Source organism: Crinia signifera, chromosome 3 (assembly GCF_055691185.1).
Source record: "Crinia signifera chromosome 3, ASM5569118v1, whole genome shotgun sequence".
NCBI classification, from domain to species: Eukaryota; Metazoa; Chordata; class Amphibia; order Anura; family Myobatrachidae; genus Crinia; species Crinia signifera.
The window spans coordinates 63,821,893-63,835,631 of record NC_139219.1 but is presented as its reverse complement, the minus strand read 5'-3'; the positions used below and the strand labels follow the sequence as shown (position 1 = coordinate 63,835,631).

Genomic DNA, 13,739 nt, shown 5'->3' with positions numbered 1-13,739 from the left:
CCTCCCTGGTGTCTTAGATCTGCGGGCTACCTGCACAGGAAGCGGGCGGGCAGCTGACATCAGCTACCCACCGTACCCTTGTCACCGGCGCATTTACATGGGAACACCCAGCATTTTTATGGGGAGGCCCATGAAACACTGGGCGTTCCCATGCCCCCCGCCCACACTGCTAGGTGTGAACGCCCCAGGCGAATAAGCAATTAGCCGTGCCTACTCGCACCAAGCAGCTCCACATGCACATAAATGTTTATGCGCTGCACAGTCGCTAAAATTCACTCCCCTGTGTGACCGCGCAGGGGAACGTGTAAACTAGAATAAGGTCCTATGTCAGTGGTTCCCAACCTTTTTTCTCTCCCGTACCCATTGATTAGTCTTTTCATTTATGAGTACCCCTCCTCTCAATTTGATATATCTACAGTACTGATGAGTGGAGTGGTAGTGAGCAGTATGCGTGTACTTACATCAAGGAGTAGCAGAAGAGTAGTATGAAGCCAGGAATTGGGCCTCTCCGGGCCTGGCCACAGACTGTGTACTGTCTCCAGGGCTTACGCTAATGCCTTTAGGATTAATGCCACTGCTTTCTCCACCCGTCTCAGTGCAGGCATATGATTGCTGATGCCTGAGGGCAGCGTGGGAAGCTCCCAGTGGATTGCTGGTCAGGCAAAAGCACAAGGAGATGTGACAAAACATGGTTTGTCTCCATGGCAATGGGAATCATCTTCTGCCATCGAAAGACTTTTTCTTCTTCTTCCACCATTAACAATATTATTTTTAAGTACCCCCAACTGGTCTGCAGAGTACCCCCAGGGGTACTAGTACCCCAGGTTGGGAACCACTGTCCTATGTTAACATATTGTGGCCTCTGTATCCTCAATAATTTTATCTCAGGTTCTCTCCAAAGGTCTCGTTCCAGAGATGATAGAAGCTCAAATGATCACATTTCCCACTTGTAAGACGTGTAGCTCTTCCTAATTCTTTTATGCACAACGTAATGCAAATCGCCTGTCCCCTTTCTCAGTGAAACTCTGACATGGTTTGGCTGCCGGGGAGTAATCATGCAATTGATTTCTGTTCCCTATAATAATTCCGGCCTCTGCTATGGTTTTTAGCAATGACTTCTTATCACATCCCTTCCTCCTTAATGTACATTTTGTTGGTTGAGCCACTTGCAGCTACAGTTAGGAAACATTAGGAGACAACAGGTCCCCTGATTCATCTTCAGCATACCGACTAATGATGCTGGCATTAGCTATGGCTAGCACCGCAACATGGATGCCGCCTTTTTGAAAAATTATCTGACAGAAAATCCACAAACGTAATTATTCCTTATGCTCAGCTGATCCTGGCAACCAATGGGAACACATGAGACCCTATTTAAATGCTTCCAGGTCAATTTCCATTTGCCAGTACAACGTTGCTTCTATAGATGTAATCAGCGGAACTAGTGTTAGTTTACTTCAGTGCTCTTGCTGCTGCTTTCAGCAGACTCGATGTTACCCCTTACTAGTTCCAGCCCAGATATTGTTGCATCACCGTTCCCAGCCCAGTCTCCATAATAAGCATGACCAGTTTCAGCCTTGTCACTCCAACCTCAAGCTTTAATCCGAGTACAGAAAATTCTCTGACTCTTTGAGCCTTATTCTAGTTCACTCTTTCTGACAAAATCCTTCTTAGATGGACAAAACCATGTGCACTGCAGGGGGGCAGATGTTACTTGTGCAGAGAGAATTAGATTTGGGTGGCGTTTTACTTCAAAGTGAGATCTATATTGCAGTGTAAAAATAAAGAAGTCAGTATTTAGCCTGCACAGAAACAAAATAACTCACCCAAATCTAATTCTCTCTGCACATTTTACAGCTGCCCCCCCTGAAGTGCACAAGGTTTTGTCCATCTAAGAAGGATTTTGTCAGAAAGAGTGAACTAGAATAAGGGCCTTTGTGCTTAGCCTTAGAGTGTGATTTACCTGATTTTTTTCCTGCGTGGCACTACAAATCTCAGCATGGTAGGAGTTAAAATGTTAAAATGAGGGTATGCAGTAAAGCCCCCTTCCCCTTTTATACTCTGTGCACTCCATGTTAAAGGATACAGCCGGGGCAGAGCGGTGGGAAACCTACATGTCTCAGAACAGGTCTATCTGTCCGTGGCGCGGCTATTTGAAATGATGTGCCAGGTTGTGACTCACAAGCTAATCGAAGCTCGCAGCGTGACAGCGCCTGATTGGTTGCCTGGCCACTAGCTCCGATTGGCTCAGGTGTCCGGAGCCGGCGCGTCAGTTGAAATTGCCGTGCCACAGACGGATGGACCTGCTCTGACACAGCCGGGTATATATTACTGGCTAATAAATTCAGTAAATAATCATTGGTGGGTAGTGGTGCCAGTAGTATATACATTGCTGGCATGTGCCAGCAATCTATATATTACTGGCTTAAGAATGTCATTGGTGCCCAGTGGTGCCAGTGATATATAGATTGCTGGCATGTGCCAGCAATCTATATATTACTTCCTTATGAATGTCATTGGTGCCCAGTTGCGCCAGTGATATATACATTGCTGGAACGTACCAGAAATATATATTTTACTGGCTTATGAAACTCATTGGTGCCCAGTGGTGCCAGTCATATATACATTGCTGGCACATGCCAGCAATGTATATATTACTGGCTTAAGGATCTCATTGGTGCCCAGTGGTACCAGTAATATATACAATGCTGGCACATGCCAGCAATGTATATATTACTGGTTTAAAAAGGAAAACATTGGTGGACAGTGGTGCTCCATGTGGAGCAGGACAGAGGGAGGTGGAGGGAGCAGGGTGTAGGGAGGTGGGGCGTCAGCGTGTCAGTCAGTGTAGCCGGGTGACAGAGCTGGGACCCAGGAGGACAAGTGTGGCAGACAGGGGGGGGAGCAAGGCTCTGCAGCATCCAGCCGCAGCAGCAGTCTGAGCGGGGCAGCTCGGACCAATCCTGCAGGGTGAGTATGACAGGTAAGGGGGTGGGGGGGCAGTGGGCTGAAAGTGGTTAATCTTTCAGCCCAGGGCAGCGTACACACATGGCGATGATGGATGAAAAACCATCCATCGTCGCCACATCTGCTGGTAAAACCAGAAGATGAACCACTTTCCCAGCGATGATGCGGGAGCGCGCATCATCGCTAGTAGGCAATCTCTGGGGCATACACACTGGGCGATTTTCAGCTGAAAATTGCTCAAAACTGCAGTTTTGACCGATTTTCAGCTGAAAATCGTCAAGTGTGTATGGGCTTATAGACTATCATTGCTTAGACAAAATCGCTTAGTCAAAATCTCCAGTGCATCTAGCCAAAATCTCTCCCAAAATTGCTTAGTCAAAATTGTCCATTAGCCAAAATCTCCCCGTGTGTACACCCCTTTAGGTGCTTTTAATAAGTATAGCTCCTTGCTTTACAATTTAGAATGGGCACTATTATAGATAAGACCTGGATACATTTATAAAATGTCAGTATTAGGCAGGTTAGGGACCCACCTGATGAGGTCACCATGATAAGGTAGGGGGTTCACATTTGTGTCCAAAAAAGTACCCCAATTTTACTCCATGTTATATTGTACACTTTATTCAAATTATTTTAATTATCAGTAATCTCAGGCCTTTTGGCTATGATCAAGTGTAGTATCTGTTCTTATCAGTGGGTATGGACTGGCCTCTGGCAGAGAATAGAGAAAGGCTGGACTGAGTAGCTGCTCTGATGGGTGGAGGGTTTTGGACCCCTCATGCCTGGGAGTGGTGAAAAGTCTGGCTGAGTACCTTCACCTCTGCCAGTGGTAGGAGGTGTTGTTTCCGTAAACCCACTGGTAGGAGGGGGGGAGAAACACTGGGCCTAGTAGTTTGGCTCTCTTGACGGGGTTCGTAGCCCCGAAGGATGGAATAGCGAAAGGCTATGTCTAGTATCCATTCCCAGGGAGCAGAGAAAGGCTGGGGCTGAGTAGATGGCTCCTGTTCCAGAGGTTCGTAGCCTCTGATGGGGAGACCGCGAAAAGCCCAGCTTAGTACCTTAACCTTGGGATTGGAGAAACACTGAGACTGAGTAGATTCCTCTTCCTCAACCCCTAAGGGAGTCATTCGAAAAGCCCAGTGGAGTACCCATTACCATGCCAGGGGCTGGAAAGTGCCCTAGGATGGGAGCAGAGAAACACTTGGTCGGACGCTGGTCGGTCAGCTGTCTGGAGTCCGAGGCTGCACTGTGCCCCGGGGAAACTAGGGGGTGCCGAACCTGCACGGGTGATCCCAAAAATCACCTTGCACAAGTAAGCACTTGCACTGCGCACTTCCCCTCTAGGTTAGGCTGCACATCCTTACCTCGTCCTTTTGGATGGGGTAGTACAATTTTTCACACCCCCACCCTGGCCTTCTGGCTGGGGTCCTCTTTATTATTTATTTATTTTCTTCTCACGTTCGTGCACTTTTCACGTTTTCTGTTTTCTGTAGTGTGTCACTTGTTATTTTGGGTTGTGCGTTTGACCCTTATGGGCCATTCACTCCCCAATGTACCGAAGCTCTCATCCTTTTGGGGAGAGCTTCGGTCCCCCCGAGGACGACCCCGAGCCGTAAGGTGGAGGGAAGCCTTATGCGGGTCTCTCCAAACCTTCGGGTGGGGAGGACCCACCGTCCTGACACTTCCGGGGGTTGAGGAAAGCGGGTCTCTCTAAGCTTTGGTGAAGAGGACCCACCGATCCCCTTTTTCCCCTCTTCGGCCTTATGACTGAGAGGGGTTAGGGGAGTAACTGGGCCCTTCTCCTTTGGGAGAGGGTCCATTCGAACGCACGACCCCCTATGCATGTGTTTAGGCACAGCACTGGTGGTGGGAGCACACCTCGGGCTCCCTGAGTTTCTTCAAACTCATCAGTAATCTCAGGGGTAAATTTACAAAGATGGGAGTTTTATTGAAGATGGGGTATTGTCCATAGTAACCAGATTCTACTTCTAATTTATTTAGCACCTTCTAGAAGATAGATAGAATATGATTGGTTGCTATGGGAACATCTTCAATAAAACTCCCATCTTAGTAAATTTACCCCTCAGTGCTTAGAGGGCGGGATGTATCAACATACATCGCGGCCCTTCGCACGGCAGCCGCCGCGATGCTACCGCATATGTACTAACATATGCGGCCAGCATCGGGCTGCGGTAACGGAGACCCCCGCGATACCTGTGATGTGGGCTGCGGGGGTCTCCGTCACCTCCCGGCGGCTGCCAGCGTCCTCCTGCGTCTCCTCCTTCCCCCTGAAGCCGGATGTCCTGCCGGCTGTGACACCAGGGGGAGGAGGAGGTTAAAGGAGGACGGGAGGGGGGGGGGCGGCGCGTGGACGGCGTATGGCAGGCGGCGAAAGAAGCCCATAGGCTTCTATAGGGTATCGCCACCCTCTGGGTGGCGATACCCTGGCCAGCGAAAACGGGGCGAACCGGTGATGATACATAGTTCTATAGATTCTATAGAACTATGCGCATGCGCAGAAGCATTTCTGTGCATGTGTATAAGCTGGGTGCATATGAGAAGAAGTCTGCTTCCCGGGTGCATGCTCCCAGCCTTGTGAGCGGGGGGGAGTGGAGTGGAGTGGGGTGTGGGGTACTTGGCTGGGTCATTAGCATATGTGTACGCCCTGCGTTTCAATGGCGTTCCCATAACAATGCTGGGTGTACATATGCTAATGCGGTCGTGATGCACATGCAGGGGGCGGACAGCTGACATAAACAGATGTCAGCTGCCCGCCCAATTCCCTACATTTCTTTGCTCATATGTATGAGTGGTCTAGGTTCTATAGATGTAATCAGCGGAACTAGTGTTAGTTTACTTCAGTGCTCTTGCTGCTGCTTTCAGCAGACTCGATGTTACCCCTTACTAGTTCCAGCCCAGATATTGTTGCATCACCATTCCCAGCCCAGTCTCCATAATAAGCATGACCAGTTTCAGCCTTGTCACTCCAACCTCAAGCTTTAATCCGAGTACAGAAAATTCTCTGACTCTTTGAGCCTTATTCTAGTTCACTCTTTCTGACAAAATCCTTCTTAGATGGACAAAACCATGTGCACTGCAGGGGGGCAGATGTTACTTGTGCAGAGAGAATTAGATTTGGGTGGCGTTTTACTTCAAAGTGAGATCTATATTGCAGTGTAAAAATAAAGAAGTCAGTATTTAGCCTGCACAGAAACAAAATAACTCACCCAAATCTAATTCTCTCTGCACATTTTACAGCTGCCCCCCCTGAAGTGCACAAGGTTTTGTCCATCTAAGAAGGATTTTGTCAGAAAGAGTGAACTAGAATAAGGGCCTTTGTGCTTAGCCTTAGAGTGTGATTTACCTGATTTTTTTCCTGCGTGGCACTACAAATCTCAGCATGGTAGGAGTTAAAATGTTAAAATGAGGGTATGCAGTAAAGCCCCCTTCCCCTTTTATACTCTGTGCACTCCATGTTAAAGGATACAGCCGGGGCAGAGCGGTGGGAAACCTACATGTCTCAGAACAGGTCTATCTGTCCGTGGCGCGGCTATTTGAAATGATGTGCCAGGTTGTGACTCACAAGCTAATCGAAGCTCGCAGCGTGACAGCGCCTGATTGGTTGCCTGGCCACTAGCTCCGATTGGCTCAGGTGTCCGGAGCCGGCGCGTCAGTTGAAATTGCCGTGCCACAGACGGATGGACCTGCTCTGACACAGCCGGGTATATATTACTGGCTAATAAATTCAGTAAATAATCATTGGTGGGTAGTGGTGCCAGTAGTATATACATTGCTGGCATGTGCCAGCAATCTATATATTACTGGCTTAAGAATGTCATTGGTGCCCAGTGGTGCCAGTGATATATAGATTGCTGGCATGTGCCAGCAATCTATATATTACTTCCTTATGAATGTCATTGGTGCCCAGTTGCGCCAGTGATATATACATTGCTGGAACGTACCAGAAATATATATTTTACTGGCTTATGAAACTCATTGGTGCCCAGTGGTGCCAGTCATATATACATTGCTGGCACATGCCAGCAATGTATATATTACTGGCTTAAGGATCTCATTGGTGCCCAGTGGTACCAGTAATATATACAATGCTGGCACATGCCAGCAATGTATATATTACTGGTTTAAAAAGGAAAACATTGGTGGACAGTGGTGCTCCATGTGGAGCAGGACAGAGGGAGGTGGAGGGAGCAGGGTGTAGGGAGGTGGGGCGTCAGCGTGTCAGTCAGTGTAGCCGGGTGACAGAGCTGGGACCCAGGAGGACAAGTGTGGCAGACAGGGGGGGGAGCAAGGCTCTGCAGCATCCAGCCGCAGCAGCAGTCTGAGCGGGGCAGCTCGGACCAATCCTGCAGGGTGAGTATGACAGGTAAGGGGGTGGGGGGGCAGTGGGCTGAAAGTGGTTAATCTTTCAGCCCAGGGCAGCGTACACACATGGCGATGATGGATGAAAAACCATCCATCGTCGCCACATCTGCTGGTAAAACCAGAAGATGAACCACTTTCCCAGCGATGATGCGGGAGCGCGCATCATCGCTAGTAGGCAATCTCTGGGGCATACACACTGGGCGATTTTCAGCTGAAAATTGCTCAAAACTGCAGTTTTGACCGATTTTCAGCTGAAAATCGTCAAGTGTGTATGGGCTTATAGACTATCATTGCTTAGACAAAATCGCTTAGTCAAAATCTCCAGTGCATCTAGCCAAAATCTCTCCCAAAATTGCTTAGTCAAAATTGTCCATTAGCCAAAATCTCCCCGTGTGTACACCCCTTTAGGTGCTTTTAATAAGTATAGCTCCTTGCTTTACAATTTAGAATGGGCACTATTATAGATAAGACCTGGATACATTTATAAAATGTCAGTATTAGGCAGGTTAGGGACCCACCTGATGAGGTCACCATGATAAGGTAGGGGGTTCACATTTGTGTCCAAAAAAGTACCCCAATTTTACTCCATGTTATATTGTACACTTTATTCAAATTATTTTAATTATCAGTAATCTCAGGCCTTTTGGCTATGATCAAGTGTAGTATCTGTTCTTATCAGTGGGTATGGACTGGCCTCTGGCAGAGAATAGAGAAAGGCTGGACTGAGTAGCTGCTCTGATGGGTGGAGGGTTTTGGACCCCTCATGCCTGGGAGTGGTGAAAAGTCTGGCTGAGTACCTTCACCTCTGCCAGTGGTAGGAGGTGTTGTTTCCGTAAACCCACTGGTAGGAGGGGGGGAGAAACACTGGGCCTAGTAGTTTGGCTCTCTTGACGGGGTTCGTAGCCCCGAAGGATGGAATAGCGAAAGGCTATGTCTAGTATCCATTCCCAGGGAGCAGAGAAAGGCTGGGGCTGAGTAGATGGCTCCTGTTCCAGAGGTTCGTAGCCTCTGATGGGGAGACCGCGAAAAGCCCAGCTTAGTACCTTAACCTTGGGATTGGAGAAACACTGAGACTGAGTAGATTCCTCTTCCTCAACCCCTAAGGGAGTCATTCGAAAAGCCCAGTGGAGTACCCATTACCATGCCAGGGGCTGGAAAGTGCCCTAGGATGGGAGCAGAGAAACACTTGGTCGGACGCTGGTCGGTCAGCTGTCTGGAGTCCGAGGCTGCACTGTGCCCCGGGGAAACTAGGGGGTGCCGAACCTGCACGGGTGATCCCAAAAATCACCTTGCACAAGTAAGCACTTGCACTGCGCACTTCCCCTCTAGGTTAGGCTGCACATCCTTACCTCGTCCTTTTGGATGGGGTAGTACAATTTTTCACACCCCCACCCTGGCCTTCTGGCTGGGGTCCTCTTTATTATTTATTTATTTTCTTCTCACGTTCGTGCACTTTTCACGTTTTCTGTTTTCTGTAGTGTGTCACTTGTTATTTTGGGTTGTGCGTTTGACCCTTATGGGCCATTCACTCCCCAATGTACCGAAGCTCTCATCCTTTTGGGGAGAGCTTCGGTCCCCCCGAGGACGACCCCGAGCCGTAAGGTGGAGGGAAGCCTTATGCGGGTCTCTCCAAACCTTCGGGTGGGGAGGACCCACCGTCCTGACACTTCCGGGGGTTGAGGAAAGCGGGTCTCTCTAAGCTTTGGTGAAGAGGACCCACCGATCCCCTTTTTCCCCTCTTCGGCCTTATGACTGAGAGGGGTTAGGGGAGTAACTGGGCCCTTCTCCTTTGGGAGAGGGTCCATTCGAACGCACGACCCCCTATGCATGTGTTTAGGCACAGCACTGGTGGTGGGAGCACACCTCGGGCTCCCTGAGTTTCTTCAAACTCATCAGTAATCTCAGGGGTAAATTTACAAAGATGGGAGTTTTATTGAAGATGGGGTATTGTCCATAGTAACCAGATTCTACTTCTAATTTATTTAGCACCTTCTAGAAGATAGATAGAATATGATTGGTTGCTATGGGAACATCTTCAATAAAACTCCCATCTTAGTAAATTTACCCCTCAGTGCTTAGAGGGCGGGATGTATCAACATACATCGCGGCCCTTCGCACGGCAGCCGCCGCGATGCTACCGCATATGTACTAACATATGCGGCCAGCATCGGGCTGCGGTAACGGAGACCCCCGCGATACCTGTGATGTGGGCTGCGGGGGTCTCCGTCACCTCCCGGCGGCTGCCAGCGTCCTCCTGCGTCTCCTCCTCCCCCCTGAAGCCGGATGTCCTGCCGGCTGTGACACCAGGGGGAGGAGGAGGTTAAAGGAGGACGGGAGGGGGGGGGGCGGCGCGTGGACGGCGTATGGCAGGCGGCGAAAGAAGCCCATAGGCTTCTATAGGGTATCGCCACCCTCTGGGTGGCGATACCCTGGCCAGCGAAAACGGGGCGAACCGGTGATGATACATAGTTCTATAGATTCTATAGAACTATGCGCATGCGCAGAAGCATTTCTGTGCATGTGTATAAGCTGGGTGCATATGAGAAGAAGTCTGCTTCCCGGGTGCATGCTCCCAGCCTTGTGAGCGGGGGGGAGTGGAGTGGAGTGGGGTGTGGGGTACTTGGCTGGGTCATTAGCATATGTGTACGCCCTGCGTTTCAATGGCGTTCCCATAACAATGCTGGGTGTACATATGCTAATGCGGTCGTGATGCACATGCAGGGGGCGGACAGCTGACATAAACAGATGTCAGCTGCCCGCCCAATTCCCTACATTTCTTTGCTCATATGTATGAGTGGTCTAGGTTCTATAGATGTAATCAGCGGAACTAGTGTTAGTTTACTTCAGTGCTCTTGCTGCTGCTTTCAGCAGACTCGATGTTACCCCTTACTAGTTCCAGCCCAGATATTGTTGCATCACCATTCCCAGCCCAGTCTCCATAATAAGCATGACCAGTTTCAGCCTTGTCACTCCAACCTCAAGCTTTAATCCGAGTACAGAAAATTCTCTGACTCTTTGAGCCTTATTCTAGTTCACTCTTTCTGACAAAATCCTTCTTAGATGGACAAAACCATGTGCACTGCAGGGGGGCAGATGTTACTTGTGCAGAGAGAATTAGATTTGGGTGGCGTTTTACTTCAAAGTGAGATCTATATTGCAGTGTAAAAATAAAGAAGTCAGTATTTAGCCTGCACAGAAACAAAATAACTCACCCAAATCTAATTCTCTCTGCACATTTTACAGCTGCCCCCCCTGAAGTGCACAAGGTTTTGTCCATCTAAGAAGGATTTTGTCAGAAAGAGTGAACTAGAATAAGGGCCTTTGTGCTTAGCCTTAGAGTGTGATTTACCTGATTTTTTTCCTGTGTGGCACTACAAATCTCAGCATGGTAGGAGTTAAAATGTTAAAATGAGGGTATGCAGTAAAGCCCCCTTCCCCTTTTATACTCTGTGCACTCCATGTTAAAGGATACAGCCGGGGCAGAGCGGTGGGAAACCTACATGTCTCAGAACAGGTCTATCTGTCCGTGGCGCGGCTATTTGAAATGATGTGCCAGGTTGTGACTCACAAGCTAATCGAAGCTCGCAGCGTGACAGCGCCTGATTGGTTGCCTGGCCACTAGCTCCGATTGGCTCAGGAGTCCGGAGCCGGCGCGTCAGTTGAAATTGCCGTGCCACAGACGGATGGACCTGCTCTGACACAGCCGGGTATATATTACTGGCTAATAAATTCAGTAAATAATCATTGGTGGGTAGTGGTGCCAGTAGTATATACATTGCTGGCATGTGCCAGCAATCTATATATTACTGGCTTAAGAATGTCATTGGTGCCCAGTGGTGCCAGTGATATATAGATTGCTGGCATGTGCCAGCAATCTATATATTACTTCCTTATGAATGTCATTGGTGCCCAGTTGTGCCAGTGATATATACATTGCTGGAACGTACCAGAAATATATATTTTACTGGCTTATGAAACTCATTGGTGCCCAGTGGTGCCAGTCATATATACATTGCTGGCACATGCCAGCAATGTATATATTACTGGCTTAAGGATCTCATTGGTGCCCAGTGGTACCAGTAATATATACAATGCTGGCACATGCCAGCAATGTATATATTACTGGTTTAAAAAGGAAAACATTGGTGGACAGTGGTGCTCCATGTGGAGCAGGACAGAGGGAGGTGGAGGGAGCAGGGTGTAGGGAGGTGGGGCGTCAGCGTGTCAGTCAGTGTAGCCGGGTGACAGAGCTGGGACCCAGGAGGACAAGAGTGGCAGACAGGGGGGGGAGCAAGGCTCTGCAGCATCCAGCCGCAGCAGCAGTCTGAGCGGGGCAGCTCGGACCAATCCTGCAGGGTGAGTATGACAGGTAAGGGGGTGGGGGGGCAGTGGGCTGAAAGTGGTTAATCTTTCAGCCCAGGGCAGCGTACACACATGGCGATGATGGATGAAAAACCATCCATCGTCGCCACATCTGCTGGTAAAACCAGAAGATGAACCACTTTCCCAGCGATGATGCGGGAGCGCGCATCATCGCTAGTAGGCAATCTCTGGGGCATACACACTGGGCGATTTTCAGCTGAAAATTGCTCAAAACTGCAGTTTTGACCGATTTTCAGCTGAAAATCGTCAAGTGTGTATGGGCTTATAGACTATCATTGCTTAGACAAAATCGCTTAGTCAAAATCTCCAGTGCATCTAGCCAAAATCTCTCCCAAAATTGCTTAGTCAAAATTGTCCATTAGCCAAAATCTCCCCGTGTGTACACCCCTTTAGGTGCTTTTAATAAGTATAGCTCCTTGCTTTACAATTTAGAATGGGCACTATTATAGATAAGACCTGGATACATTTATAAAATGTCAGTATTAGGCAGGTTAGGGACCCACCTGATGAGGTCACCATGATGAGGTAGGGGGTTCACATTTGTGTCCAAAAAAGTACCCCAATTTTACTCCATGTTATATTGTACACTTTATTCAAATTATTTTAATTATCAGTAATCTCAGGCCTTTTGGCTATGATCAAGTGTAGTATCTGTTCTTATCAGTGGGTATGGACTGGCCTCTGGCAGAGAATAGAGAAAGGCTGGACTGAGTAGCTGCTCTGATGGGTGGAGGGTTTTGGACCCCTCATGCCTGGGAGTGGTGAAAAGTCTGGCTGAGTACCTTCACCTCTGCCAGTGGTAGGAGGTGTTGTTTCCGTAAACCCACTGGTAGGAGGGGGGGAGAAACACTGGGCCTAGTAGTTTGGCTCTCTTGACGGGGTTCGTAGCCCCGAAGGATGGAATAGCGAAAGGCTATGTCTAGTATCCATTCCCAGGGAGCAGAGAAAGGCTGGGGCTGAGTAGATGGCTCCTGTTCCAGAGGTTCGTAGCCTCTGATGGGGAGACCGCGAAAAGCCCAGCTTAGTACCTTAACCTTGGGATTGGAGAAACACTGAGACTGAGTAGATTCCTCTTCCTCAACCCCTAAGGGAGTCATTCGAAAAGCCCAGTGGAGTACCCATTACCATGCCAGGGGCTGGAAAGTGCCCTAGGATGGGAGCAGAGAAACACTTGGTCGGACGCTGGTCGGTCAGCTGTCTGGAGTCCGAGGCTGCACTGTGCCCCGGGGAAACTAGGGGGTGCCGAACCTGCACGGGTGATCCCAAAAATCACCTTGCACAAGTAAGCACTTGCACTGCGCACTTCCCCTCTAGGTTAGGCTGCACATCCTTACCTCGTCCTTTTGGATGGGGTGGTACAATTTTTCACACCCCCACCCTGGCCTTCTGGCTGGGGTCCTCTTTATTATTTATTTATTTTCTTCTCACGTTCGTGCACTTTTCACGTTTTCTGTTTTCTGTAGTGTGTCACTTGTTATTTTGGGTTGTGCGTTTGACCCTTATGGGCCATTCACTCCCCAATGTACCGAAGCTCTCATCCTTTTGGGGAGAGCTTCGGTCCCCCCGAGGACGACCCCGAGCCGTAAGGTGGAGGGAAGCCTTATGCGGGTCTCTCCAAACCTTCGGGTGGGGAGGACCCACCGTCCTGACACTTCCGATCCCCTTTTTCCCCTCTTCGGCCTTATGACTGAGAGGGGTTAGGGGAGTAACGGGGCCCTTCTCCTTTGGGAGAGGGTCCATTCGAACGCACGACCCCCTATGCATGTGTTTAGGCACAGCACTGGTGGTGGGAGCACACCTCGGGCTCCCTGAGTTTCTTCAAACTCATCAGTAATCTCAGGGGTAAATTTACAAAGATGGGAGTTTTATTGAAGATGGGGTATTGTCCATAGTAACCAGATTCTACTTCTAATTTATTTAGCACCTTCTAGAAGATAGATAGAATATGATTGGTTGCTATGGGAACATCTTCAATAAAACTCCCATCTTAGTAAATTTACCCCTCA

The 13,739-nt window shown here is 49.0% G+C and overlaps 3 pseudogenes; all 3 read left to right on the top strand.

Moving 5' to 3' along the window:
• The first annotated feature begins 3,613 nt into the window (after positions 1–3,613).
• Positions 3,614–3,745, top strand: LOC146066117 (U2 spliceosomal RNA; annotated as a pseudogene).
• A 4,236-nt stretch (positions 3,746–7,981) lies between these two features.
• Positions 7,982–8,113, top strand: LOC146066116 (U2 spliceosomal RNA; annotated as a pseudogene).
• Positions 8,114–12,349: 4,236 nt separating this feature from the next.
• LOC146066115 (U2 spliceosomal RNA) lies at positions 12,350–12,481 on the top strand (annotated as a pseudogene).
• The last annotated feature ends 1,258 nt before the right edge of the window (positions 12,482–13,739 follow it).